Here is a 25793-nt window from a genome sequence, read left to right as displayed (position 1 = left end):
AAAGCCTGGTTTTAAGAATTTCAACTCGTTAAATTTAGGAAGCTTAAAAAAAAAATCAAATTCAAGACTGTTCTCTGGACCTGAGCCTAATTCATTTTCATTTGAATGAGAACTGAATATACATTTTTATCCCCTTGGGGCTCTGGGCTGTCAATATTTTACTTTTCAGAGATGGGCAGACACCTATAGAAAATCATGGTGACCTTGGGTAACATTTTCCTTTATTTAAATCTGTCTTCTTTCCAAAGTATTTTTTGCCTGTTAAACATGATTTTTTTTTGGTGGGGGGGGCGGGACGGTGTGGCTCACAGATAACGTTTTTAGAAAACAATGATGCACGTAAAATTTTTCCTTTTGCACTGATGCATCTGGACCTTTTCTCTTATATGTCTACTCTTTTGTCTCTTTTTGGAAGTGATTTGGAAGCAAAGAAGAGAATGGCTATATAGTTGACCCAACTCTTTCTATTAATGGAGTGTTTAACTTAGGATTTTTAAGTGGAAGTGAACTTTGTTTGTCTAAGATTTTTTTCAGCTTCTTTAACTCTGGCCCCCCTCCCTAGTCACCTTCGGCTAAACCTATCATTCGGCAGGTAACAATCTCTAACATAACTGCAACAATCTCTACTGTGGCTGAATTTTCATAGCAAAGAATCTCAGAAGTTACCAACTGGTTACAAACTGTTTTGTCATACCTAAGTGTTTGATAGGGCTTCGTCCTGTCCCTTCCCTTCTGTGACAGAACACCTTACATAACCTGCCCCGTCATGTTAAGCACCCTTGGGGTTTGGTTCAAGATGGTTCCGACACCCCCATTTGCTTGGTATCCCTATACTCCTAGCATGAGGTAATTATCTGTGACTCCCCTAGTCCCTGGCTGCCATAGATGGAGCTGACTCACTTGCTCTTTCACTCAGTGGGTGCTTTTCCCATGTCCTTAATTCCCCATGCCACTTTGGAGATAGGGCTAGCATGTTTCTATAAGCCCCAAACTTGATTTTGCATTTCACAGAAAGGTGGAGAAGTTGGGTTTCCCCGCCCCGCCCCCTTTTCCTTTCCACAGGGAGATAAAGCCAGAGGAAGCCTGTACTGTCTATTTCTGCAGTTACAATGATCAGCTGCTTCCCGCTCCTCACTTCTAAGTTTTCGTGCACTCAAGTAGCAAATCCCAACCAATCTCTACCACTTACTCTGCTAAAGAGAACAAACGTTGACTCTGAGGGTCTAGTTCTTTTTAATTTTGGGGGATCATCTTTTGCCTTCAATTCTGAGCACCTTTTACTTGCAACCAAGAGACAATATTTTTTTGTGTGAATCCTTAAGGTTATCAACAGATACTCAAAGTCTTAGCAGTATCTGAATGATACCGAGCATGTTCGTATTGCCCAAGTGCCTTCAGTGACTACTTGTTAACTGCAACTAAGGGTAATATTTTTTAATGAATATCTTAAAGTCTTCAAGAAGTACCTAAGGTTTAAAAAACCAAGAATAATACTGTGCATAAAGATCACCTCTTGGACAATCAAAAAAATACCACAGTAAACTCTTCCAGAGTGACTTGTTTTTCTAATGTTTCTAAGGTAAACTCTTTTATTATGATCTTAACAACTAGCAGGTAAAGGGACATTTAACAAAAACTTAACGAGAGTGTATAACAGCAATATCCTGCTCTTGGCCCCAAGAAGAAGGCAAAGCCTTAGGCTCTTTTTCTGCAAGTGGTTTTCAACCAGTTGAAGAGCTTACAATTTAGACTGAACAAAATATTGACTTAAATAAGTTCTGTTATCTCAAAATTTACAGACTGTTAAAATGTTTGGTTTTTTTACAGCTCACCACCACTATTGAAATTTCTCATTCACTCATTCTCATACCTCTTGGTTCTGGAAAAACTCAGTCCATGGAAACTGATTCACCCTGAGGCATGAATGAATGACTGACAGTTCTCATTTTTATTTATTTTATTTTTATTTTTTTGCGGTACGTGGGCCTCTCACTGTTGTGGCCTCTCCCGTTGCGGAGCACAGGCTCCAGACGCGCAGGCTCAGTGGCCATGGCTCACGGGCCCAGGGGCATGTGGGATCTTCCCAGACCGGGGCATGAACCCGTGTCCCCTGCATCGGCAGGCGGACTCTTAACCACTGCGCCACCAGGGGAGCCCAGTTCTCATTTTTAATTCTTACTTAAAAAATTTTTTTTTCTAAATAATTTTATTTTATTTGGCCTCACCGCGGGGCATGCAGGATCTTTTAGTTCCCTGACCAGGGATTGAACCTGTGTACCTTGCGTTGGGAGTGCGGAGTCTTAACCACTGGACCGCCAGGGAAGTCCCTCATTTTTAATTCTTGAAAGCTGCATGGTTTTAAACCCTGGGGGCATATTAGAATCACCTAGAGAGCTTTAAAAAATACAGTATTTGAGAACTGCCTCCTAGAGAATCTGATTTGTCTGGCGTAAGGGACATTGGTATTTTGATAAAGCTGCCCAGGTAACTCCAATATTCAGCCCCAGCACATATGAAGGATACTCACAATGCACCTGAAGAATACAACAGAAACAGCGTTTCCCTGGGACCACCTACTCAGAAAAGTGTCTATCAGATGATCAGAAGGAGGGCGGTGGAGGGAGTGGAAGATCTGAAGAAGCTACAGATGACTGATAATTACCCACGTGGAGGGGACTGGCCCTAATCTGGAGAGCCACTCTGATCCTTGCAGAAGTATTTGAATTCTACTAGTATAGTATTAATTCATGTTTTATTAGTCTAAAAGAACCTTGTGATGCTTTGGAATTTCAGGCAAAAATCTTTACAAATATGAGAAATTCAGCTGGTGTGGGAGACTATACACTGAAACAGAATGACTAGCATATATTTAGATAGCATAGTCCTGCTGTAGTAGCTACACTTCCCAGCATTTCCATAAGCTGGCCCTGCGCTGTCTGATCGTCTTCCTTTTGTCCACTTCTGAACTAGAAACATGCCCCCAAATGGCCCACATTTTTTACAGTGGTTCAACTACCAGCAACAGCAGCAGTGGCAAGAGCGCTGGGAAAGTGCCCTGAGCCACGATTGTTACCCGCCCGTGTCTGTCCACTTATTACTGGTGGTACTATGGTCTCTTTCCAGCTTTTGTCAAATGCCAATGCCCTTTGTGTTCCATAGTCCAGTGGAGTTGGCAGACAACCAAAATGGAAACTTGATAAGATTAGAGAAGCACTTTCCTCATTGGTGGGATGCCTCTTTTGCCGTACAGATATCACAAAATGACTGATTCTGGAATGAGTATCTCTTCTGTCTAATAGAAATAGAAATAATTTCTCATGTTCAAAAGGATACTTCATGCTTGAATTCTATAAAGAGGTATTATCATTCCCACACTGACAGCTTTATTTTAAAAAACTTTTAAATCTCAAAATAAGTTATCATATCCCCAGAATTACTATTTCTGCTATGGCAAGTCGGGAATGCACTTCTCAGTGGGTTGTGACATAGTATTACAGAGCTGGCTACACTCACTTACCTGGGAAGTATTTCATCCCCAGAGAAAGAGTAAGTTGTTGTATGCAAATAATTTAGACTGTTTAGTTTAACTACTTTCTGCAAATTCATGCGTGTTGTATTTTTTTAAAAAACTTATCACTGAGTGAAATGTGCACCCACTTTATCATATTGATGTTATCATATCAGTTTACAGATGAGGAAATGGGCTTGGAGCTCAGAAGACCCAAGTAAATTGTAGCGGATGGTGCTGGAAATTGTCACATGCTTCACTGTTGAGTTACCTTCTTCTTACTATTTCCCAGGCCTGTGTTTAACAGCATTGGAACTAGACTTCAAAAATCAAAATGCTTCTGATGCCCACGTGTATGTTTTAAGAGTATTAACTGCATTCCTTATTTTATACTACTGGTAAAAGTGTCCGTATTTTTTTGTTTTTTCTTTTTAACAAAGTCCTCTGTCATGCACACTGTGAGAATACAGTAGTCTCCCCTTATCTGCGGTTTCACTTTCCACACTTTCAGTTAACTGTGGTCAAAATATGGTTTTTCACAAAAATATTAAGTAGAAAATTCCAGAAGTAGACAATTCAGAAGTTTTAAGTTGTGTGCACCATTCTGGTTAGTGTGATGGCATTTCAGCGCCATTCTGGTCCACCCTGCTCCGAATCCCCACCATCTACTTGGTTCGCCCCTGACATCCAACATCCTGGTCATGGCTTCAGGGTCCAGGATCACCCGGAGCAAATACTCCTCTTCATGACCTACTGACAGAAGGTCAACACTGTAGTAGCCCAGGGCTACCTCACAACGCCTATATCATTCACTTAACTCCATCTCATCAAGTAGGCATTTTATCATCTCACATCACCACAAGGGTGAGCACAGTACATTAAGATATTTGTGAGAGAGAGATCACATTCACATAACTTCTGTTACAGTATATTGTTATAACTGTTCTATTTTATTATTAGTCATTCTTGTAAATCTCTTAGTGTGCCTAATTTAGAAATTAAACTCTATCATAGGTATGTGTGCATAAGAAAAAACATAGTATATAGAGAGTTTGGTACTTTCTGCATTTTCAGGCATCCACTTGGAGTCTTGGAACCTATCCCCTGCAGATGAGGTGGGACCACTGTAATTTTCCCACAAATGTGGCAGCACGTGATTGACATTCCATTTCCCTCGAGAACTGGAACTTGAAATGCATAAGACACACAGGTGGGTGGTCTGATGTCTGACTGCTGGCCCATCTTCCAGCTGCAGAAATGTCATTTGTTTCTGAGATCTTTGCAGTCCAAGAACTTCATCCTGGACATCCTGCCTTCATTAACTGTTAGTAATGTCTTGGGTTATAGGAATTTGCCTGACCTGTTAAACAGGATTTAACAGGGTTAATCTTGCTCCCATTCTTTAAACAGGATTTAACAGGGTTAATCTTGCTCCCATTCTAACTAGAATTTATGAACATTGCTTACATTCCCATCTATGCCTGTCTAAACTGTGGAATTACTGTCATTTGATGTAATCAGTCTACTCATTTGGTCTGCCTAAGAAATTTTTGAACATATAGCTAAATGAGTTAATAACCAGGGAGTTCAAATCTCCAACAGTAAGAATGAACCCTTGCTCTCTTTATAATCAAACTGGTCCTTCCTCCTTCACGTAGATCATGGCATCTTTCTCACTCATACTGAACAGGTAAAAGACATAATTACTGACTTCTAGTTAATTCCTTTGCTATTTTTTTTGAAGATTTATTTTTGATGTGGACCATTTTTAAAGTCTTTATTGAATTTATTACAATGTTGCTTCTGTTTTATGTTTGGTTTTTTGGCCACAAGGCATGTGGGATCTTAGCTCCCCGAGTAGGGATCGAACCTGCACCCGCTACACTAGAAGGCAAAGTCTTAACCACCGGACCGCCAGGGAAGTCCCTAATTCCTTTACATATCACTTGACTGGGAGCTTTTTGGTTGTGTAGCCATTTTTTCCAGTTATCACCAATACTAGAGCATATGAATTCTTCAATATAACTCATCTTTAAATTGTGGTTTTACCTTTTGAAAAGGTTATTAATTATACCAATGCTAAATCTTCTAAAAAATATTATCAATATTATGACTTGCTGATTCTCCTTCATCCACATTCCCCTCCTCCTACACAGAATGGCTTATCCCTTTGTCAAGTTCCTAGACCCTTAAATCTACCAGTTAAAAGCTAATTAATAACCTATCTCCGTACTATGTACCTAGCAAGTCAATAGTTATTGTAGGCTGGACCATAGTATTGTGTGAGGAATATCAAACTCCTAATCCTAGGATCTGATGAGGATACATCATTAAAAAACAAAACTAACAACCACATTTGACATTGCTAGACATGGCATATCTCATCAATGTCAGCTCAAATAAATAGAGGTGAGATTTTCATGCAAACTAGACTCCAGTGCTGTTTTTCATTTATCTTTACAATAAAATTTTTTCTATAAATATAATACAATATAATACATTATGCAGTATAATATATTATATTGTATTATATAATACAAGTTTTCCAATTACTTCATTAGTTCAATTATTCTTTAATGGCAGTCCTGAATCTGTGGATAAGGTCAAAAAATTTAACGCTCTGATTTCATATTTTGCATTTATAGAGTAAATTCAAACCAAGTTCAGAAGAAAGGGGCTAGGTTGTATAGAAATAACCCATCCCAAGAAATCTCAGCCATTTCGTAGGCTGACTAAGAGCTTTGCTACTCAAAGGGTAGTGACAACCAGCATCCCCAGTGCCATCTAAGATTAAGAATCTATATTTCTACAGACTGACTTCCTGAAAAAGGGTTCACTTTGATCAGGATTCCTTAGGCGATTTGGATACACATTAAAGTTTGAACAACACTGTATTAGAAAATTTAGTTTTCCATCAAGAAAACAACAATAACAACAGGAACATAAGGTAAATGACTTTCATAGCACAGGAAGAGTGGTCTTGAAATAAATTTGTCGAGAGAATGACATAGCAACTTCAAAGCAAAAAAATACTTAATCTGTCATATAGGGGCATTCTCCATGATCTGCTGGATACTAATAGTAATACACAGTATGTCAGTTTCTATTACAGGTGAAATAACCCACAAAATGAGGTAGTTCCCTGCATTTTGATTCCAGCCCAATCCATGATCCCTATGGATTATTTACAAGAAATGGAGAGCCACAGGGAGTCATTATGGATATTTCAGATACTGGAAAGGCAATCTTCCACTGTAAATCAATAAACTTGGCATGGTGCTTTCAGCATATACCTACAATATTTTACTGGCTTTAAAATCATACATACTTGGTCCATTTCCAATTTTTTGATGACAAACGTGAACATTTTATATTAATACCCCTTTTTTTTTTTTTTTTGCGGTACGCGGGCCTCTCACTGTTGTGGCCTCTCCCGTTGAGGAGCACAGGCTCCGGACGCGCAGGCCCAACGGCCATGGCCCACGGGCCCAGCCGCTCCGCGGCACGTGGGATCCTCCCAGACCGGGGCACGAACCCGCGTCCCCTGCATCGGCAGGCAGACTCTCAACCACTGCACCACCAGGGAAGCCCTATTAATACCCTTTTTTCCCCAAGAGAACCGTATTAACCATCAGTGGGGTGATGAGCCCCTGAGAGTACAGATGACTTAAGAGGTCCTTCCTCAGGAGTCAGCTGTGGCACTGCTCTCTCCAAGCTTCCACCGTTCCTAATCTGCAGAGAGGATCTTAATGACATATAATGAGCCAGGATGGATGCAGTTAGTGTCACCGTACTTGGTTGTTGCCCAGGAGTGACCATCGCCAACAAAAGCACAATTTGCAGCTAAGTCTTTAAACAGATTCTCCTTGCTTTGAAGAACTGAACTAATTCCAAATGGAACAACTGCAATCACTACAAAGAGGACGTCTGCCAAGAAATACATCGGTAAAGATGGAAATTCCAGCACTTCAAAAGAGCTAATTTTAGAAGCCAGAACCCATCAATTGTTAAAACCTTTCTTACGTGTCATCAGGCAGTCGCCTCTCTCCTTTTGGTCTGACTTGCTCTGTCACTTTCAACACAAGCTCCCAGGAGTGTGTTAAAATCCTCATCCTAGAAGGCTGGGGTTCATGCCAGCTGCAGGAGGAATTTGGTTGCGTTGTGGGGGGGAGGGTGTCAAGGTGGAGGGGAAAGATGTGATTGGGCAGCAGACCAGGCAGACAGAAGAACAGGAAAGAGACAGAAGAAAGCTGTGTAGGGTGGTTCCAACTAGACTCCAGTGCTGTTTTCCATTTATCTTTACAATACATTTTTTCTATAAATATATATTACATTATCCTATTCTATATTATATTATTTATCCACAAGATATAATACAAGTCTCCCAATTACTTCATTAGTTCAATTATTCTTTAATGGTACTCCTGAATCTGTGGATAAGGTCAAAAAATGTCACTCTCTCTTTTCATGTTTTGTATTTATAGAGTAAATGCAAACCAGGTTCAGAAGGAAAGAGTTCTGTTTAGATCCAGGTAGAGAAATAATCCATCCCCCCACATAAAGAGGGAACAAAGAGGGAAAACAAAACCGATCAAGAAAGGATCATTTCCCAGCTACTCATTATCTATGCCCACTCCTCAAGGTGAGAAACTCAAATATATAGGATATCCAGGTAGAGGGAATCCTGGCCGGCAGCCACCTACTCAGACACTGATGAGAAAGATGTCAACAAGACCATTCCCAATCTGAGCAGTTTACCATAGTAAAGGCTTCTGATTTGGTTCTAGAAAAGAGGTGAATCAGTCTATCCACATCTGTGATCACAAATCAGGACAAAGATGAGACAGAAAAAGACAATTATTAGAAACAGAAAAAGATTCTGGAATAAAACAGATATGGGTTTGAATTCTATCTGGACCACCTTCTGCTATTTCCCTGTTAAAGTATCTTCCTAAGACTAGACATTTACCTGCCTGCATAGAAAAATTTCCACTTAGAAAAGACCTGTTATAAGCAGAAAAAACATGTTATAAGCATCCCAAAATTGATAAATGAATGTGTTCCCTATAGATTTTAGAGAGTTTAATACCTTCCTAATCATATTCTTAGTTGAATTCTTACTTTTTTCTTTAAACCAGGCACATAATGAAGCAAATGAGCAATTGTGTTGTTAAAAAGTAAAAATCTGAGTGGAAACTGTTTCTTCTTTTCTGCATTATATTCCATACACTTCCAAAATAACCCTGAATATACATGCATTCAAGTTCATACAACATTCTCATTGCCTGAATTGCCAAACTTAAACATACAGGCAGCAAAAATTAAACTCATAAATTTTGTGTTCTTTGCTTATATAGATTGATCTAGATTTGTTTTTGATGATTCTCCACAAATATCCAAACATACTGGCAATTTCCATATTAATGTATGTCACTATATTGTCTGGCAAAAGGAAATCTCTTACTCATCACCCCTCAATAGCCAATTTCTAAAACTGATGATTTCTCAACAATAAGGAAAGTTAAGCAAATATTTTCAAAAGTCCTCCAATTTGTATTTTAAAAAGCTAAAAAATGTTTTAAAAAGCAGAATGCTTAAAACATTCTTGACATGATTTAATGATTTTAGATACTAATTCACTGTATGATCCTTCCATTTCTATACTTTAATCTTATTATTTGGTAATAATATATATTGATAATTTAAAAATAAAAATATATCTTTAAAATGAAACTAAAATTCTTAGCTGAATTTCTATACCTCTTATTTGCATAAGTTCCACATGAAAGAGATTTTGAGGCCTTCTAATACTATTATTATTGTAATGAGTCACCAATGAGACCAGTATTTGGGTGTGAATGATAAGACAGGTGCTTGGGTGTGTCAGAAGATTTATATGTAATTATTTACCAAAAGGTTTGACTAATTAGAGCAATAATGAGATTTGAAACTCTTTCCCATCCCTAAGAGCCAGTGCTCTTGGGCCATAAAGAAGTCTAGAATCATAATCTAGTGTCATAATTAAGAGGAGAGACTTTGGAATGAGAGATCCTGGACTTAATACTTGCTTCTGCCACTTAGTAGCTGTACAGTTTTTGGCAAATTACTTAATCTCTTAGTTTCTCAGTTTCCTCATCAGTAAAAAGGAAATAATGAGCCCTTAGCTGCCTAGGAGTATTGTGAAGATTAACTTAATGGCTTGTGCTGGCTGCATTTAGTAATCAGCGAATAAATATTAATCTTATTAGAGAAGTTGTAGCAGTCAGCAATAAGAAGTCATTACCTGAAAATATGAACATCTCTAAATTCTAAACTGTATAGAAATCCTAGGGGTAAAGGGGAGGTTCATCTAATAACTGATTACAGTAAAATGAATATTCACATGAGAAGTATTCGATTCTAAATAGTGCACTCTTATTGATTCGGTTCTTGGCACTCCAACACCCCCCAAAAAATATTTTTACAGCTTCATACTATTTGGATTGTTATAATAAGAAACAGTTGTCCTTAGAGACTACCGAAAGGTCACATCTTACATCATCCCATTCCCGGTTATGGACCTTTCTCTTTGCAGATCTTTAACTGAAGATACCATCAAAGAGGAAACTGCTGAGAAAAAAACTCATCTGTCACAACGGAATCTCATCAGTTATTTCCCTGGCATTATTTTACAGCTGCTATCGTCTCATTATTATGGTTATAAAACCTTTATCTGCCTAAACCTTTCCTCTCTACCACCTGGTTCAGGATCTCCCTTGTCTAGAAAAGAGCAGGATTCTCTCCAGCACAGAAAAATAATTTATTCAATGAAAATACAGATAGTGCCACGTTTGGCCTTTCTTCCAGGCAGTGAGTGATTCCTGACACCAGCTTCTCAAATTTTGAATATGTTTGAACCTATGAAACAACTGGAGATCTTGTTAAAATGCAGATTTTGAGTCAGTGGGTCTGGGGTGGGGCCTGAGATGCTGCATTTCTAGCAAGCTCCCCAGGGATGCAGCTGGTCCACACACAGAGCAAACTTAGAATCAGTGATGATTATGACAACTAGGTCACTATAGTGTGTGTGTGTGTGTGTGTGTTAGATGGCTAAAAATATTTCAGAAATTTTTAGATGAAGGAGGGGGAAGCACTCACTGCACTGTCCTAGAAACCTTATTTCAAAATGAACACTTTGTTCTTCCAAAATTTGCTTTTTCAAATTGACAAAGATAGTTTTTTATCTCTTAAAACAGGCTCTCAAACCTATGTGACCCCTCCGTAAATAAAGACCCTGGCCTGTGAGAGAGCAGGGAGGACACAGTAGTTGATGAATAACTTCTCTGATACACCCTTGGTCACTTTTTTTTTTTTTTTTGTGGTACGTGGGCCTCTCACTGTTGTGGTCTCTCCCATTGTGGAGCACAGGCTCCGGATGAGCAGGCTCAGCGGCCATGGCTGATGGGCCCAGCCGCTCCGCGTCATGTGGGATCTTCCCGGACCGGGGCACGAACCCGTGTCCCCTGCATTAGCAGGTGGACTCTCGACCACTGCGCCACCAGGGGGTCACTTTTTTATGTCATGATGAGCCTGTGTCTTTTAGGTGGCCAGGGCACCCTGACAGATACAAAGAAAATTACAAATGCAATCTATGTTAGGAAAATTTCCTGGTGTCATGCATAAGACTTTTCACATTTAATAATAATAATAATAAACTATAATTATGGTAAATTTGTGGAAATGATACCATTCTGTACAAAGTAGATGGCTAGAGTCACTTCTGAGACCTTATTTAAGACCTTACTTAATCTCTTACACAAAATATTTACCTCTGAAACAGAATGACAGCATTTACCACCTACCTATCTCTCTCTCTTGAATGCTTTAAACCTTAAGAGAGAGTGGGATAATTTAATAGATAGTTATTAGACTGTGGGATGAAGTTTAACTGATGATGGAACAAGATGAGAAATATCCTCTGTAAGTGTGGCAATTCTTAAGAAACTCATTTGTTGATGTAAAATCCAGAAGAATGGTTGGGTGAAGGGTGCCATATAAAGGAAATAAGATGTAATAAATGCTTCTTTAGGATTTATAATCTGTTGACACATTTTATCCTACATGTAAATCTCTTTCTTAAAAGAAGACAGTTTTCTTTTTGATGTTTTGGAAATTAAACTTTTAAATCTTATGCTTTCATGTAAAAAAGGAAGTGAAAAGTATTATAATCTTGAAAAATTTAAGGATAATTTTACAGAGTTAAACAAAACTAACAGATCTTTGTTTAAAATGGGATCCACCGAATTTTCCAGTGCCATTCCTGAAATAACTCTAGAGGTGGAATAATGGGCTGTTTCTTACTTTGTAGTTTCTTAATGCAAAGTAAGCAGCTTTACAGGGCTTAGCTGTCTCCACCAACCTAACAGCATTCTTTACCTCATTTGCAATGAAACAGAAATAGTTTTTTCTCCAACCACGATTTAATATCAAGGCACAGACTTTGTCTATGAAAAATACAGACTCCTCTTTTATTTAGAAAAGTTAAGAAATGTAAAAAGTCCCAGGCGTTGTGTCATCAATATTGATTTCTTAATGTCAAGTTTAACATCTGATTTGCCTCTCTCCGTTATTTTTTTAGGCTATCTCTGTCATCAGACCCAAACTCTGCCTGAATTTCTTATCAGCTGCCAACTTCTGTCTTGTACTGTCACCACTGGGTGGAGTAGAGCTCTTGGTCCTCCATGGAAATAAAAAGGAAGCAGCAATGTAACGACAAAGACAGAGACTCCTATGCTATGCTGTTCTCCAACTATGAAACTCCGTCTCTTATTTGTAATTACCTTGGAGGAGAAACGCGATTCTGGCTGCTGTAAGGCCGAAAATGTGGTAGAAGTAGAAAGGACAAACGCCTTCCAGAAAGAGAGGGCTGAGTGAAAATCCTACCCTTTTGACAGTCTAATTCTGTGCCTGAGCCCCAGCTTCCCTATCTGTAAAATGGAGAATATCTTCCTTGTAGCATTATTTTGAGAATTAAATGAGTAATACATTTTAAGCACATGATAGGCACTTAATTTATAAAACTCAATAAATTTTAGCAAATTTGGGGCACAACTGCTAACATATTTTAAGAATTCCTTGAAAATATAATTTTAAAGTATATATTGACCATGTTTACCTAGACAAAAACTTTTACTTCTTAGAGTTTTCAGATGTTAAATTATTATAATTGTTTGTTTAGAACTAAAGCATAATCCTAATTATTAATGACTTTGTGGTTTTAGAAATCCTCTTACATTTAGTTACACATATTTATTAGCATGTTAATAGTAATGACATATCATTTAAAAAGTTATTTAAAAATACAGGCACCAGAAATGATTAGCTCTGGGACCTGAGAGTATAGGAAACTTTCCTATCTGTAACAAAAAATATTTGTTTATAATAGAGGGAAAAATAAAACAAAAATGATAACTCTAAAATCTACTGAAATTATTTAAATGCATTTTATTACAAATTGGATAATATTTTACGAAATCAAAATTTAAAAACTCGTACAAGTATCAGGATTTAACTATGCTATACACATTTGTTGGAATATTTAACTTGACTCTAACACAATTTCATTCTTTTCAGACAGTAAGAGAGACTCATGTTGTCCTGGCTCATATACTCATATCTACACCCAGAGATTGCTCAATATACATACCATGGTAGAATAGCTACATTTTCCAGGTAGATTTTAAAGAATCAGAATCACTTGGGCAGATAAACAGACCCAATGTCTCTAATATCTTCCTAAATCACAGGTTCTCATTACCTTATCTCTAGGGTAAGATTTTAAAACTCCTAAGCTCCACATCCAGAGATGCTAAGGTGATTTTGCATGGATGACAGTAAAAGCCTCGCAGGTGATGACAACGTGGGAAGTGCGAGTCATGTTAAGAACCAACTATGCTAAATAATGAGAATGGCTACAAAGCAGTGCAGGAATAGTAAAGCACACAAGCATTAAAAAAGACATTGAACAAATGTTCTCTTAAGAATAGTGCCTTAGTGGGCATACTTCCAAATATGCCTGCTGTCTTCTCTTTAAATATCTACTGAATAAGCCTCAAAAAAAGGATAGAACAAGAAGAGGTAGACCAAAAAAACCCAGAACCTACTGGAAAAGGAAGATTCCATCTGAGCCACCTTGAAAATGCAAGAGATGGGTAGTTGTTACTGAACCTGCCACAGTTGGTAAAATCTAAGTATTGGGAAAGTTAAAATGTTTTCTAGAGTGGTGGAGGGGAATAGGATTAGGTAACAAGTGACCTAGAATGAGGATGTGATTCTCCCTGAAGGAGAGAACTATGCAGAGGGTGTAATGAAAGTAAGGGCTTTTCTAAGACACTTCCATGCCTGACTGTGCTCTGTCTAAAATCTTACTAATGTTCATGAACAGAAGTAAAAGGGCTCCATGTGTGATGAATTACATACTTCATTTTCAGCAATATAAGGACAGGAGAATTGAATTCGTTTCTCTAAGCAGTTAGTTTTGTACTTCTTTGGTTAATTAAATAAATTTTACTAATAAATGTCTGCCTTGGAACAAAATGTATCATGAAACAGCATCCACACCGAAAGCACAAAATTATTCCTCAAAAAAAATCTTTCATATGGTAGCCCGTGGCTGGATATTTGTGGCTATAGGAAGCCACGGCCAAACTGGTAGAAGGTGTCCTTTCCTCACTCACTCAGCTGATTTAACAACCTATGCAAACTGGCTAGTCATCATGTGGACCCGTTTTTGGAAGATTTGGAGAGGGGGGCGGTCCAAGAGTAAAAAGCCAGGGCCTCCTTGGTTTCCTTGCAGCAAGGCCGAAGCCCCGGAGAAGTTAGAGGTTCATGAGAGAAAGACTCAAGCATTTCATTTACCCCGACACCAACCTCAATTGTTCCCTCTATAAGTTACTGCTAACGGAAGCATAACAGGAAAATCATTTGGAACATGCAATGTGAAGCAAAAAGAGCCATATGCCAAACAACATTACACAGTATTGGTCGGGGTGACCGAATAATCTGTAATATATTTCTTAAAGATATTTTATCTTTCTTCAGAAAGAAAACCAATGGCAATTCACTAAACATTTACTGAGTGCCCACTACCTCAAAGAATTATGTAACTGCTGTGGAAGATATAAAAACACCCTCATGGGGTTACACATGTTGAATTAGCCTAACCGACACTTTGTTTCATTATATTAAGTAAATTTTTTAAAAGAAAGGAAGTGGGAAATATATGTTCATGAAGTTAAGACGTGAACCAGAGATCAGTGCTTAATATTTTGACATCTAATTGCAAATTCTTTTCTAGGAAAAGGAAGAATTAAACAAACATATATAAATAGTAATTAAATACTCAGTTACTTCATTTATAAATACAAAGATAATCCAAAGTTCACGGATGTAGTACCCTGAAAATTAAGTTTGCCAAGTCAGTTAATTATGCTTTAATACACAGCTTAAGAAACTCATTACATTATTTTCTTGTACTTATTTACAATTTAGTGCATTTATTAACATGTATATTACTTATGAAAATCCAATCATAGTATACATTCCTATTTTACTTTATTATATAAGGGCACATCTTTCCATGTCAGTACATATTCATCCATCTCCACAGAAATAGTTGTCAGACTACATAATGACCATTGTATAAGATGGTCCATAATTTAAGTAACCCAATTTGAATACCACAAAAATTTTAAACCAAACACGATGTAATTTATTTTTTGCCACCTATGGGATCAACCTACACATATTCTCCAATTGTGATCTGTTTACTGAGATAGAAACACAGCTCTGATGAAGAAAAACTCCCTGCCTATTGACATCTTTCTGGATCCCTGGAGCACCATTCATCAAGAACCAGGACAAAAAAGTTTAGCAACCATTCTCCAGTTAGTGATCAAGAAGTTGGATAATGCACTAAGTTAAACAACCAGTCATGACTCACAAAGTCTTAGCCTCAGCTCTAATGCTTAACTTACTTTGCAGTTGCTTTATTTTATCTATTCTATTCACTTCCGTACTTTGTGATTTGAACAGTTTTTTCTCTCCTTTGTCTGTAAAATGGAGGCAATAATATACCTGCCAGAATGACAGTAGTATTGGAATATTAAACACTTTACTTAAAAATTATTTTCCTTATTCATTTAGTCAGCAAACTTTCATGGATTGCCTACCACGTGCCAAGGTACCAGAGCATAACCAGGGGAACAAGACAGGCAAATCTTCTATTGTCATGGGATTTATAATACACGGGAACTGCCAGTCAATAATATGTATGAAGGCAATTTTAAAAATTGATGATTAAATTATTGTGCTTAATCATATGAAAAAAGATAAATGTTTTTCAATTTAAATGAGATTTAAATTTTTACTATAAAAATAAGAAATACCCTGGGTTAAAAAAAAAAGAGAAAGTCAAGTAATACAGAAAGGGTGCAAAATGAAAGCCAAGTCTCCTTCCCTTTCCCACTGACTGACTCCCAATTCCATTCCTCAGATTTTTATGCATATTTGTGTGTAGCAATATATGCATATGTACTTTTTAAAAAATCATATCTTTAGTACTATTGTGCATCTTGATGTTTTCCACTTACAGCAATGTATCTTTGAGATCTTTTCACATCAGCAGGAGTTTCTATCTCAGTTTTTTTAACAGTTCATAGAGAATGAAAAATTACCCTCAAACATGACTTCAAAAAGTACAGGAATTTCTATCCTTCTACCAACATATTTCCCCACACTCTCTAGCATTGAAAGTGTGCAAAAACTTTAATCTCTCATAATCTAAAAGATGAAAGTGGTATCTCATTGCTGTTTTCTACTTTCTTCAGTTATGAGTTCATTTAAGCTCTTTTTCATGTCTCCTGAAAGAAATGGTTAAGACACATTTCCTTTGCTGTGAACTTTCTATTTATGTTCTTTATCTCCCTTATTACTGAGTTATTTATCTTTCTTATTGATTTGTAAGACCTCTTTTACAATGAGAGAAATTAGTGCCTAAATCAAACACTGAAATAAAATTTAAATCCTTTTTTTAAACAATACAGTGAGGGTTGGTTTACCACTTTGTTCCACTTATTAAATACAAATACACACACACACACACACAGAGGCATGCACTATTAAATACGATGATTTTTATCACTTTAACAGTGTGTCTGGTGGATCTTCCCATCATAGCACTTGGAGCTTGACCTCATTCTTTCTGCAGTTCTGTAATATTCCATGGCTTCAATGTGCCATACTTCATTATACCAGTTCTCTATTGGAAAACATTTAGATTGCCTTCAATTATTTGCTATTAAAAACAATGCTGCAAAGAACATTCTTGCACCTGCATCTTTTTGTACACATATGTAAGGGGGGAAATCCCAGTCATGGGCAAAATGTATATATGTTGAAAAGTCTTGATGGCTATTGCGTAAAGTTCTCCAAGATTGTAGCCACTGGTTGTCCCACCAATAGTACATATGACTGTCTTTTCCCATACCCTCAACACACTGATAGTGATCAAATTTTAAAATCTAGCTCCTTCTCGACTCTTTGCCTAGAGTCTTCTCCTTTCACTCCTCCCCTCACTCATCTACTCCTGCCACCCTGGTCCCTTAACAGATATGCTACTTTCCTGCCAGATAGAGCCTCTTCTTGGGCCCTTTCCTCATCCCAGTATTTCAGAACCTGCATAGCTCACCCTCATTATCTTACTGTCTTTACTCAAATGTTATCTTTCCTAACATCCCTGCCAAACCAGACCTTCCAGCTGTCCCCAATTCTGTCCTGGCCTTCCTGCTTTGCTTTTCTCCATAGCACGTATCACCATCAGGCACACAAGATAAACCAGAAATATACATGGTTAACTTATTTACTATCTATCTCTTACTACTAAAATAAACTTCATGAAGGCAAGGATTAAAAATGTTATCTTATTAAAGAATTTGCATAGCTATACCATTTTACTAGCTTTAATGCACATCAACTTCATGGTAGTGAAGCTTCGGATAGTTTAAATTTATTCAAATTATCCACTCTAGGCTGTTGTAACAATAAAATACTAAAAGCATGCATGTCGCCCATATGTTGCTACAATGTGTGCTGATTTTTGGAAACATGTCATTTTTTGTAGAAAGTGTAACCAGAATGGGAAATAACAAATGGCTTGATGTGAAATACCTAGTACAGTCATGCACCAAATTAAGAGGTCAGGAAATAGGTGCACAGCGAGGGAAGGAACGTGAATATCTCACCCACTGACCCCTTTGAGGTTTTTTTTTTTTTTTTGCGATATGCGGGTCTCTCACTATTGTGGCCTCTCCCACTGCGGAGCACAGGCTCCGGACGTGCAGGCCCAGCGGCCATGGCTCACGGGCCCAGCCGCTCCGTGGCACGTGGGATCCTCCCGGACTGGGGCACGAACCCGCGTCCCCCGCATCCGCAGGTGGACCTTCAACCACTGCGCCACCAGGGAAGCCCCCCTTTGAGGTTTTAACTTGTTTTTCTATTCAGTAGGTTCTCATGGTTTATTGGAAAACTTGGTAAGATGGTTCCCCTGACACAGGAGATTGGTATTAAAATATAATTCAAGTCATTACAACCAAAAAAGAATGCTGCTATGTGAAAGAATGCCATCCCCTCTTACAATAGTGGTAGCAGTGTATAATGTACACCACCATGGAGGGCAATTTGACAATATCTACCAGCATTTCCATTACAGTTTGATCCATGTATATCCTACAGATATACAGTATCTCTAATAAAGGATTGGAAACAACACAAATGCCCATGTAATGAAATGATATGCAGCTTCAACAGTAACAAAACAGAAGCTCCTTTTCCACTGAAATAAAAACAATATATGTATGTGTGCATAAAATGTTTAAATTGTAGCATTAAGTGAAGAAACTAAGGTACAGAACATTATGTATTAGATACATTTGTGTATCTAAAATTAGAAAATAGAATATTTTTGCAGATTCTGTATTTGCAAATTCTTCTACTCACTAAAATTTATTTCTACCCCCCAAATCAACACTTGCAGCGCTTTCAGGATCAATTGTGGACAATGACTCAAAATTTTTGTGTATTGTACCAGGCTTCATTGAAAGGCAAATCATCAATTAGTATAAAATGCTATAAAGATGATAATACAAGTCACAACTAACTTTATTATGAGAAAATCTGCCAGAGCTAAATAGGAGTTTAGGGGTTTTAAATGCAAATATCAAATGGAAGAGTTAGGGGGTTTAAAGGCAAAGATCAAAACCATTTCAAAAAACTGTAAAGTATTTATGAAGGTGGTAGTATCAAGTGGGGCTTTCTGGGTAAGTTTTCAAAGCAGGGAAAGGGGATAGATATTGCAGGTGACAAAAATAAAAGGAAAAGGATGGTATGGAGATGCATGGGAAATAAGAAATTCTTCAGTTTGCCATGGTCATAAGCTATCCATAGAAAAAAGGGAGAACTAACTATAAGACAGGAATGGTGAGTTGAGGTCATACTGCAAAGAATCTTGCATATCAGGTTGGGCAATTTGAGTCAATGGATAGGCAACTTGGGAGCAATGGAAAGGTTTTATGCAGAGTTGCAAAACAATGTTTCTGAACGCTTCCTGACAAGTTAAAAAGAATTGTTGGATTAGGAACCCTTGTTTGGTGGAGAGCCAAGCAAAAATAAAATTGTGGCTCACAGACAAGCCAGTAAAAGCTACCTTTTACAGAGGGCTTATAAAATGCTGGACGTTTGTAAGCAATTTACACATCTTATCTTGTTTAATTGTGGCCAGAACCCAATTTGATTACCCCAATTTCCCACTGAGAAATGAAGGCTCAGGGAGGTTAATGAATGTGCCCAAGTTCAGCAAACCATGAAGTGTCAAAGGTGGATCTGGAACTCTGTGTGCCTGCATCCACAGCATAGACTATATGCTAGGCCATAAAACAACCTTCAAAATATCTTAAACAATTGAAACCATACAAGGTGTATTCTCTACCACAAAGGAATGAAATTAGAGTGAAATAACAGAGAGAGGTCCCAGGCTTTCATATGTTGCTTCTTTAATGACACATTCAGGGAAAGGAAAGTTGAGGCAATGGTTTTAAAAAGGGAAAAGGAAAATTGTACTTATATCATGGGTATTATGACCCAGGCACTAGGTAAACATTTTTAGATAATTCCACTATCACAAGTCTGCCATAGAGATGCCACGAAGATTTGTTGAAAGGGAGAAAACAGGATGGAAGGTAGGCAGGTAGGCTGCTCATTTCTGATGAAAGGAAGGATTTCCAAAAATTAATGCAGTGTGTGGCCTTTCTGTGCATTTAATTTTTATAACGTTTATCCTAATCATGGCAAATATATAAACTTGTGCAGCAGACTTGACCTTTATTCTGCAAAAAGAGAACTGGCTTCTAACTAGTTGGACGAGCAATACAGATTGTTTGCTTGGTGTCTGCAAACAAGAAATTCAAAATGGCAGCCCTCTCCAACATCCTCTCAGATGAAAGTGGATGTGAAATAAGAGTGTGATGAAAACACCAGGGAACCTGTTTTAGCTGAACCATATGATAGTCATTCCAGAGGTCAAAATACTTAAGGATTGGCAATTGCACATAGCTCATCCTAAATATTACTTGGGTTTGTGAAAGAAGAGGGCACTTCCACCATTATGTTCCTATCTGATTTGCATGGGTTTTTTCCTGCCTACTGGAGCTACTCCAATTTCTGAGGCTGGCTTCCAAGCTGCCAATCTACCCGCATGTATCCAACCTCATTCCCCACAACCTCAAGTCAACCTCAGTCAGGCAGGGTTGCATCTCCTCTCGGCTACAGATGCTTATCAAATCCCACATTTTAATATCACTGCAAGAAACAGAGTAGGTAGGAATGAGCTCGGCTTGCCCAGCACACAGAGTCATGGAAGGGCCACGCTTTAGCTGTTCTCCTTCACATGTAGGGCAGTGGTGGGTCAGGAGCATGGGTTCCGGTCTCGGGAGCCAGGCATGCTCAAGTTCTAATCCCAAGTCAGTCAATCACTCGCTGTGGGGCAGAGGTGAGCTAATCACCTCTTTGCGACTCAGTTTCCTCAACTATAAAATAACAGTTATAATGCATTCCTGTCAGGATTATCAGGGGGATTTATGAAATAAGTTATGTGGAGGTTGCCAGGTAACACCTGCTTCAAAAAAACAAACAAACATTTACTCACACATTGGAGAGAAGCCAGGATGAATTTCTGAGGACAGTCAATCTTACATTGTCAACCTGCACCCTTTAGTGCACCAGGGCAGGTGGAAAGGAGGGGTGGTCTTCTCTAAGCAAGATTACCAGTTAGGTTTCTCTCCCTTGTGAACAAAGTATCAACCAGTGATCCGGCTTTCAATACCTCTGGCCACCTCCCCTGTCAGTGACACAGAGCCCCAGCACTCCTGGGATAGCTTATCAACAAAACCTGGCTCAGAGCCCATCTTTAGGGAAGATACTGTCATGTCAGCATTATCCATTTCCCTAGGGACTGAATTCTAGCCTGCTATCTGGTGAGATTAGGAAGTGGCTTGGGCCACATGAATCTGGCCCCTGGGCTGGAGTGTTCTTTGACATTACATCACTGACTTTCTTCTAAAGATTGCTCTAGGTCTTTGGTCTAGGACCTTGGTCTGTCCTTACCTTACCGCCAGAAAAATCATCTAACTCTCTTGAGCGATAATTAGATGGCCAGATGCCCGCCTTTCTTTTCAGATAACAAACTCTCTTAAATTCTTGTGTTTCTACTTTTGTCCTGGCTAACAGAGAGCAGCTGAACACTGCCTCTTAATCTCAGCCCTCTGTACAGTCATGGCTTGCATATCAGAGAACATGCAGTTTTCTCGTTACCACCTTAAAAGTAAACTCCCAGTTCTCCTTTTTGTCAATCCAACTATAATAAAAGCTCTCAAGGTCCCTGCCTCTTAATGGAGTCTTTCTAAACATCCCACTATAGTGATTTTCTTTTCCCGTTTACTGTAATTCCTATATTCCAGCACTTGAATATTTGCTCTGCTCTATGGCACCTACCTGTATTTTGCATGGACAGTTGCCTTCCTGAATGGATTGTAATTCAAATAGATTGAGATATTTACAGAGGGTCTGTCTAACACTCATAGGACATTGCCTTCTTCTCTGTCTTCTCGCCTCTCTTCTGCATGTCATGCATACTCTGATCTTCTAGTAATTACCAGCTGGTTTGACCAAAGAACACACTGATCAGCCTGGATTTGCACAGCTGAAGACCAAGGCATCTGGAAGTCTCTCCACTAGCAAAGTATTAGCTACACTGAGACACTCTTTTGGTTTCCTGGAGTAAAAACTCAATCCCCTCTTCAAAACACAACCATGATTAGAATTTTGGTACACACACAGTTAAAACTGTACTAACTGTATATATGTGTGTATGTATGTGTGTATACAATGTGTGTGTTTTACAAACTGGCCAGACTGTTTTGTAGGCAAGTATTTTTTCCCTGTAGCAATATATCATGTACATTTTCTGTCAAGATATATTCCTCAGTAATGTAATTTTAATGGGTATATAAGTGTCTACTAAAGTTTTTTCTGTTTTTTTTTGTGGGGAGGGGGCAGGTAGAGGACATTTCCATCATACTATTCTTGACAAGTGATCTCTGTCAAGCACATACAAGTAGCTCACTGACATCATTTTTTTTTCTTAATATATACATAGAGTTCTTATTTTCTTAGCGGCAGAAGAACAGAATGCCTACTTCAATGTTTAAGGCTGTTTTAATGGTTTGTATAAAACTTATCCAGGCCTTTAGGTGCTGACAAATATCAGGCTAATTAAGGAAGTTCTTTCTTGTATTTTTGGTACAAAATTCTAAATTTAGTGCTTGATTCCAATTGGAAAGTCCAGTTGGGGAGTGTTTATTAGTTAAGATTAATGTTTTAGTAGAAATTTTGCCTTTGTATCACTATATGACTAGAGCCCAGAATATAAGTGAACAAAGAAGAGATTACTAAAAAAAAAAAAAAATTAAAACTCTTCAAAAGTGAATCAGCACTTTATATCTGTATTTTTAGCTTGTTAGGTGAGCACTGTATTGCTGTAAATTATTGGAATAAGAGTCCAATCCAAAAGATACAATCACAATTGTTTCAAAAACTACTATTTCATACAGTATATTCCCATTGATCTGGGCCTTCCTTAACAAAATGAAGCCCACCCTGCCACCCATCCCTACCCTTTTAAAATATTTTCTTTGGAAATGGTTTCTGTGATTTTCCCAATAAGGGCGGAGGCTGCAGGCCAAAGTGGGAGACGGAGTACAGCCTAGTGGGTGGAGCCAGACTGCCCGGCTGTGAACCCGTCTCTAACCAGCTAGCTGTAGGACTGTTGACGAGTTACTCATCCTTTCTGTGCCTGAGGTTCCTCAGCTGCAAAACAGGCCCCGTTACAAACTGTATTTTGTAAAATGGAGGGTTAAGTGAGTCAATGTTCATAAAGTCCATCTTAGGCCCAGGATAGGCTCTCAATAACTGTTAGCTGTTAGTTCTCTCTGGATTCTCCCTTAGAAAACCACAACAGTTTGGGGTTTGTTTTTTTTTTCCTTTAATTATCTCCTTTAATAAAATTTTAAATCTCCAGCTTTAAAGGCATGCTTTGTGATGTAAATCTGAAAAGACAAGTTCTCTGTTATGTATGAAGAGACTTGCTTTCTCAGCATTCTGTGAAAAAGTATTTTCACTGCTAAGGATAGGTGAGTGCTGCCATTATAAATTAGGGTTATCCAGGACAGCAGGAACACTTGAACTTTGGATGTTACTTCCTACAGCAGAATACAGTTGATCCTCATTGTTGCAAATTCACCTACTCATTAAAATTTATTTCTCACCCCCAAATCTAAACACACAGTGCTTCCATGGTCATTCGTGGTCATTCCCAGAGTGGTGTTTAATGTGAGTTGCCTGATGCTTGCATTCCAGGCTGAGGTCAAACAAGGCAACGCTCTGCCTTGTTATTTCAACTCTCATACTGTAAAAAAGTGTCCTTTTTTCAGTCTACTTAGTGTCACATTTTCTGCATTTTTGTGTTTTTTGTTGGCGATTTCACTGTTTAAAATGGCCCCCGGTGCTGAAATGCTGTCTAGCGTTCCTAAGTACAAGGCTGTGCTATGTCTTACCGATAAAGCCATGTGTCAGATAAGCTTCATTCAGGCCTGAGTTACGGTGCTGTTGGCTGAGAGTTTAATGTTAATGAATCAACGATACATTAAATAAGATATCTTTAAACAGAAACACATAAAACAAGCATTGCTTGGTTGACAAAAATATGACCAGGGGCTTGCAGGAACCTAACCCTGTATTTCCTCTAGGAGCAATGGTTCAGAATTTGCTAATTTAGTGTTTCCAGCAACTTTATAGAACATAACTAGTCAAGTAATGAGAATCAACTGTACCTCCTACAAAGAATGTGGATCAGAGGTAGACAGTACTAATCCATCCCTGAAAAGAAAGAGCCTCCTGGAGTATAATCCATACTTCATACCAGTTGCTTAGGTGAGTGATTACCTTTCTCCTTGAGAAATGTGATCTGACTTTGCTTAGTTTAAAATAAATTCCTGCAAAAATAAATACTTGCATTATCCCAAAGTACTTAAAATTATTGCTGATTTTTTTTTTAACTGTGGACTCTGCAAAGGGCTTCTTTTTAGTCTTATTACAGTGAGAAAATGGACCTATATCCCCTGGAATATGGGGACTTTTCATCCGAACCTGATGCTATATAGTGCAGGAGAAACACATGAAAACCAACACTCCCAGATCTCCCAAACCTGCTTTTCTTCAGGTCCTAAGTACAAGAGGAAAAACAGAATTTGGAGCCACACTGACTTTCCATATGTTCAGGTGATACCTTCCAGCAGCCCTGTGCTGAGTCAACCTACAGGTCTGTGTAAGAAAGTACAAAAAGCACAGCCTGCATCACCATAGTAGTATGCTGTTTCATCCATTGACTTCATCTGCTTGTCTATACATTCAAATGGCACCTCTGACCTGCTTCTTCGCCTTGACAATACAAATTGCTGGGTGTGACTTAGTCAAGCGTGAGAATGAACACAAACAGGGAAATGTGAACTCAGGCTGTCAAGGCTCAAGAGCAGGCTGTCATGGAAGCAGGCAAACTGGGATCCCAGCAGATCAATTTGTTCTCTGAGTACTAGTCCCAGGATGGCAATAACTACTCCAGATTCCATTAATGCCCCGAATGATACCCTCAACCAGTCATTTTCTCATCCTACAGCATCCACATCTGAAACATTTCAAAAGACTCCTGACCATCATCTAAACCTTTATAAGAGGTAGGCATCTTGGCTGATGGAGTAAACTGCCTTTAGAAAAATGGGATTTTAAAAAATATTTTCAGTAAAAAGGGACAATGGCTCATACCATAATTCCATTTTGTTCTGCAATGGATGTATCTTTTGATTATAGAAAATGTTTCCCTTTAAAAAAGAAAAAAAGAAAAAAAAAACTCTTAGACTTGATGAGAATGGATTCATCACCTGATTTCTAGATATGCAGGAGGCCATGATAATTTAATTTACCCTATTATTAAATAGTCCATGGCTGCAGTCTGCCAAAAGAACTTGCTGAACTGTAAAAAAATTGCTTGGTTAACTAGTTGGTCCTTCTGCAAGATGCTTTGGAGAAAAAATAGGGTGAAATGACACTACTTTCAATGCAAACTAAAAATAAAAACCATCTCAAATATAGGGATATAAAGCCATTCAATCATTGTAAGTACATATCTTAATGACGAACGCTGTTACTTCTGAACACAAATCAAAAAAAAAATACCAGATGGTATCTCTTTCTGCCTGTGGCCCTAGTGAATCAGATTGGACTCACTGAGAATTTCAATTGACCTTAGGTTCTCTCTTGCACTGAGCTGGATATTACTAGTGTCAACATATATTCACCAGACTGGACCTGCTTTCCCTCTGTTAGACATGTTAGTCATGGATGCAAAATCCACAGGTATAGAATATATTTAAAGCACAGGAAACTGTCATGTAATATACCATGATCTTTACCTGTATTTTTACTCTCACCCTAGAGTTGCTACATCTAAGCATCTAAATCAATCCCAAGAAATTAATGCAGTGAATGAACATTATTTCTATAGAGTGCAATTAACTCCTAGGATACTTGTTGTCTATTAACCAAACATTCCTATCTCTTCTTCATACTTTCTAATGTGATCTTA

The 25793-nt window shown here is 38.2% G+C and overlaps 1 protein-coding gene across 1 annotated transcript in view; it reads right to left on the bottom strand.

Moving 5' to 3' along the window:
• ELOVL6 (ELOVL fatty acid elongase 6) overlaps positions 1–25793 on the bottom strand; it is a 141482-nt gene that overhangs the window by 95996 nt on the left and 19693 nt on the right. The window lies entirely within an intron of this gene.

The sequence above is a fragment of the Mesoplodon mirus genome (genome assembly GCF_964341445.2).
Source record: "Mesoplodon mirus genome assembly, chromosome: 2".
NCBI lineage: Eukaryota > Metazoa > Chordata > Mammalia > Artiodactyla > Ziphiidae > Mesoplodon > Mesoplodon mirus.
This window is presented reverse-complemented; position numbering and strand designations above follow the sequence as displayed.